The sequence below is a fragment of the Schistocerca serialis genome, chromosome 4 (genome assembly GCF_023864345.2).
Source record: "Schistocerca serialis cubense isolate TAMUIC-IGC-003099 chromosome 4, iqSchSeri2.2, whole genome shotgun sequence".
NCBI lineage: Eukaryota > Metazoa > Arthropoda > Insecta > Orthoptera > Acrididae > Schistocerca > Schistocerca serialis.
Window position 1 is genome coordinate 192,221,398 of NC_064641.1, and position 5,496 is coordinate 192,226,893.

Consider the following 5,496-nt stretch of genomic DNA (forward strand, 5'->3'; position numbering starts at 1 on the left):
GAAATGTGTCTCCACAGGAGTGCCACTGCTCCCAGTCCTAAAGAAAAGAAATGGACTGACACCAAAACAAACAGATATAGGAGCAGAAATGGGCAAGTGTGCTGTTGCTAAACTAAACAGTTTTCAAAAATAAATTCCCAATTTGCCTGAAACGGAGTGTCTGGAATCAGTTTCTGTTACAGTTTTAATTTACCTTTGAGGGACACTGTCGTTAGATATGTGAGAGATAAATAAAAATGTGCGTTAATCACTCAGCAGTGGAAAGGTGCGTACCTTAATTAAAATGAAGTAGAAGTTGGTGAGGCATTTAGTCAGGTTAAAAGTCCAAGGTGCTGTCAATGGAAGATAGATAAACGACCTGAGATGTTGATGAAACGTGAATGTGTACAACTGAGGGTCATACTGTATAGGGATGGCTGGAGGACCCCTTTACATAGTAGTGATTGTCCAGTGGCTGATGATGCTGATGATGTGATGTCATGAAGCCTAAATCATCACGAGGTGGCAAATATTTTATTTCCGTCGTGTAGGATCTGTAATCAAGTGCCAGTTACATCAGACAGAAATAACAGTACACAATGAGAACACGTTCACTGCGCACACACGGAATATGTATGGAGCTGAGCTGCCTCGTCCAGCTGACAGTGCTGTATGGGGATAGTAGAACCAGCGTGCGCGGTGTATTGCAGCAGCGATGACGGTAGGCGGACGCTGAGTGTTGTCGCAGTAGTAATTCAACACGGCTAGCACGACGTTGTGAAGCAGGTTAACTTGCTGGAACAGCGAGATCAATGGTACCGCACAGCCTAGTGCAGCAAGGGGCAACGCAGATTTATTCGCTGACAGTAGCAGTGGTGATTTAGGATGCGTCACTGGCAGTGGTACATATGCACAACAAGTCGGCCACTACCTAGCATAAATACTGAACATTTTTATAACAAAATTATTCAGAGTCTTTCAGCAAAAACGGAATGACGTGATGAACGAAGATGCCATGCGGACTTGTCAGTACAAGTCACCACTTTGAAGCGACAGTAGGGCAACAGTTCTGTGCACTAAGTCCCTCGCGGACTGCTTGCCACGTCCCAGTGTAACAAAGCAGCTTCAATCACTTAATAAAAGCAAGGCCTCCGGTCCAGGTTGTATACCAGTCCGGCTGCTCTAAAAGTATACTGATAAAATAGCTCCATATTTAGCACTTACATGCAACCACTCTCTCACAGAAATATCAGTACCTAAAGACTAGAAAATTGCTCAAGTCACACCAATACCCAAAAAGTGGTGGTGGTGGTTAGTGTTTAACGTCCCGTCGACAACGAGGTCATTAGAGACGGAGCGCAAGCTCGGGTTAGGGAAGGATTGGGAAGGAAATCGGCCGTGCCCTTTCAAAGGAACCATCCCGGCATTTGCCTGAAACGATTTAGGGAAATCACGGAAAACCTATATCAGGATGGCTGGAGACGGAATTGAACCGTCGTCCTCCCGAATGCGAGTCCAGTGCGCTAACCACTGCGCCACCTCGCTCGGTCAATACCCAAAAAGGGAAGTATGAGTAATCCGTTGAACTACTAACGTCGATTTGCGGTAGGGTTTTGGAACATATACTGACTTCGAACATTATGAAGTACCTCGACGAAAACGATTTATTGACACATAGTCAGCACTGATTCAGAAAACATCGGTCTTGTGTGCCGCGCGAGATTAGCCGAGCGGTCTTGGGCGCAGCAGTCATGGCCTGTGCGGCTGGTCCCGGCGGAGGTTCGAGTCCTCCCTCGGGCGTGGGTGTGTGTGTTTGTCCTTAGGATTCTCCCTCGGGCATAGGTGTGTGTGCTTGTCCTTACGATAATTTAGGTTCAGTAGTGTGTAATCTAAAGAACTGATGACCTTAGCAGTTAAGTCCCCTAAGATTTCACATACATTTGAACATTTTAGTTCTTGTGAAACACAATTAGCTCTTCATACTCATGAAGTAATAAGTGCTATCGACAGGTGATGTCCAATTGATTCGATATTTTTAGATTTCCAGAAGGCTTTCGACACCGTTCCTCACAAGCGTCTTCTAACCAAAATGCATGACTACGGAGTATCGCCTCAATTCGTGATTTCCTCTCAGAAAGGTCACAGTTCGTAGTAACAGACGGAAAGTCATCGAGTTAAACAGAAGTAATATCCGGCGTTCCCCAAGGAAGTGTTATAGGCCCTCTATTGTTCCTGATTTATATTAACGACATAGGAGACAATATCAGTAGCCGTCTTAAAAAATGGTTCAAATGGCTCTGAGCACTATGGGACTTAACATCTATGGTCATCAGTCCCCTAGAACGTAGAACTACTTAAACCTAACTAACCTAAGGACAGCACACAACACCCAGTCATCACGAGGCAGAGAAAATCCCTGACCCCGCCGGGAATCGAACCCGGGAACCCGGGTGTGGGAAGCGAGAACACTACCGCACGACCACGAGCTGCGGACAGTAGCCGTCTTAGATTGTTTGCAGATGAAGCTGTCATTTACCGTCTTGTAAAGCCATCAGATGATCAAAACGACTTGCAAAATGATTTAGATAAGATATCTGCATGGTGCGAAAAGTGGCAATTGAGCCTGAATAGCCGGCCGGGGTGGCCGAGCGGTTCTAGGCACTACAGTCTGGAATCGCGCGACCGCTACGGTCGCAGGTTCGAATCGTGCTTCGGGCTTGGATGTTTGTGATGTCCATAGGTTAGTTAGGTTTAAGTAGTTCTAAGTTCTAGGGGACTGATGACCTCAGCTGTTGAGTCCCATAGTGCTCAGATCCATTTTGAGCCTGAATAAAGAAAAGCGTGAAGTTATTCACATGAGTACTAAAAGAAATCAGCTAAATTTCGAATACGCGATATGTCATACAAATCTGAAAGCTCTAAATTCAGCTAAATACTTAGGGATTCCAATTAAAAATAACCTAAATTGGAACGATCACATAGATAATATTATGGGTAGAGCAAACCATAGACTGTGACTCATTGGCAGAGCACTTAGAAGGTGAAACAGCTCTACTCAAGAGACTGTTTACACCACGCTTGTCCACCTATTCTGGAGTATTGCTGTGCGGTGTGGGACCCGCATAAGGTGGGGCGGACGGATGACATCGAAAAAGTACAGAGAAGGGCAGCTCGTTTTGTAGTATCGCGAAATAGGGGAGATAGTGTCACAGACATGATACATGAATTGGAGTGGCAATCATCAAAACAAAGGCGTTTTTCGTTGCGACGGGATCTTCTCATGAAATTTCAATCACGAATTTTCTCCTTCGATTGCGAAAACATTCTGTTGGCACCCACCTACATAGGGAGAAATGATCATCACGATAAAATAAGAGAAATCAGGGATTGAGTGCTAGTTTTTCCCGCTTTCCGTTGGGGAGTGGAACGGTAGAGAGACAGCTTGAACCCTCTGCCAAGCACTTTATTGTGAAATGCAGAGTAATCACGTAGATGTAGATGTCAATGTAGACCACATGAGGTCATCTCGAACAGCACGGCAGACTCCTGCCTAGGGGCAGCAGGTCACTCCCCGTGCACGCAAGCTGTCTACCACCACATGGACGGATGTCTCCCCGGGGTGGGCGCCAGCCACCAAGACGTGACCGCGCAAAGCCTAGCGACGTCACACGTACGCCTTTATAGAGAACACGCTGCTGGCACAGAAACCGCGGAGCTGGTGTACATAACGAGGCCATCGGAGGGGTGGATCACAGCATCGCCATCGCGGGGTAAGCGGGCAGCCAGCCCAGCAGAAGTCAGTGCCCAGCCGCCACTGGTCATAATAATAATAATAATTTTATTGTCATTCGGTCATTACAACAATAGACAACGTCATATACATACTAAAATGTAATAATAGTTTGAAAGAAACAACAGGTTAGTTGTTAACATTATAGTATTATATTACAGTTTATAAATTCTCTTGTATCGTAAAATGGGTGGAAGACTAGCCAGTCATGAATTGTTTGTTTGAATAATTGTTCAGGTAATTCTTGAACAGATTGAGGAAGATTATTAAATAATTGGTACCCCATGATTTCATAGCTGTTGAGTGACTTTGATAATCTATGGTAAGGAATATAGAAGCACCTATTCCTTCTTGTATTGTGGCTATGTACATTTTCGCTGGTTCTTGTTTCTGGTAATTACTTCTTCGTATAAATTAGAACATAGTATATGTACAAGTTTATAACAGTCATGATTTTTTGCTCACAGAACAATGCTTTACAGTGTGCCTTATATGCAGAACCAGTAATTATCCTAATAGCCTTTTTTTTTGCAGTATTAATACGTCATGTTCAGAGCTAGAGTTCCCACACAAAATAATTCTATATGCTATTATACTTTGGAGAATGAAAACTAGGATGTTCTAACATATTTTTCAGGAATACAATGCATAAGTCGCCTCAACAGGTAAATATCTCTTGACAACTTACCACTAATATATAGTACATGTTGACCCCAAGGTAATTTATCATCTATGTATACCCCCAAAAATTTGACATAACTTTGATCATCTGACAGAAGATTATCTCTAAGACTACAAACCATCTGCTGTGTTTTGTTTTCATTCAGCAGGAATCCATTTGTCTTGAACCAATATGTTTTGGTCTGCATATATGCTTCAATAAAAGAACTTGCTTCAATTGTAACTGCCTTTATCTGGACTCCCACCTCTGTTCCACCACCCACTGGCTCCGTTATGGCTCATAGCCACCTCCCTCGGCAAGCATTTAACTTTTAAGCATACTACAGTACTCTGAAAATTAATATCAGATTCGTCCAAATATAGGGAAGCTGAAGTCATAAATAATTGACTGCATGAGCTAGCAATCTAACGGTTGACCGACATGTCTGTCGCTAGCCGGTGATTACAGCCACTGCACGCAAAGCATGTTACAACATCAGGAAAAAAACCATAGTGTTCCATGCAGACAGTATCTCCGAATGGTTCTGAAGGTATGCTACTGAAGTCCAAATGACGTTGTCAGACAGCAAAAGTGGTGTCCACTCTATATTAATCATGAGCAGTTTTTACTAAACTCTGTCCATTTTTTTTCTGGTTAAAGAAAAACTGTTCTTTGTTAAGAGACACGGATGATACAGATTGTCCATTCTTTGGCCGTTGTCGTAGATCTTTAATGTGAAAGATTAGCGGGAAAAGAAAACAGGTTTATCACCAAGTTTTGGTCAAACGAGGGAGACTAAATAAAAAATAATTGTCAGCCACAGCATCTGGAAAGTGTGTCAATATGAGTCAGATTCTCCAATTAAATTTCAGATTCAGCTTTTGTTACAAATCACGTAATAGCAAAAACTTCTTTTTGTACATAAACTCAATTCCATTACTAGGGACGATGGGTGGTAAAAATTTAATTCTCAGTCTGACAAAAATTAAATTATCCTGTCTTGCCGAATAAACTATGAAATGTTTTAGGGGCCGCAGATTCATCTGGCAGCGTTTGAAAATTACCA

At 43.0% G+C, this 5,496-nt stretch overlaps 1 non-coding gene across 1 annotated transcript; it reads right to left on the reverse strand.

The window, feature by feature from the left end:
* Positions 1-1,451: 1,451 nt before the first annotated feature.
* Trnaa-cgc (transfer RNA alanine (anticodon CGC)) lies at positions 1,452-1,524 on the reverse strand. Its single transcript has one exon. It is a non-coding gene; the product is annotated as a tRNA-Ala (tRNA).
* Positions 1,525-5,496: the final 3,972 nt, after the last annotated feature.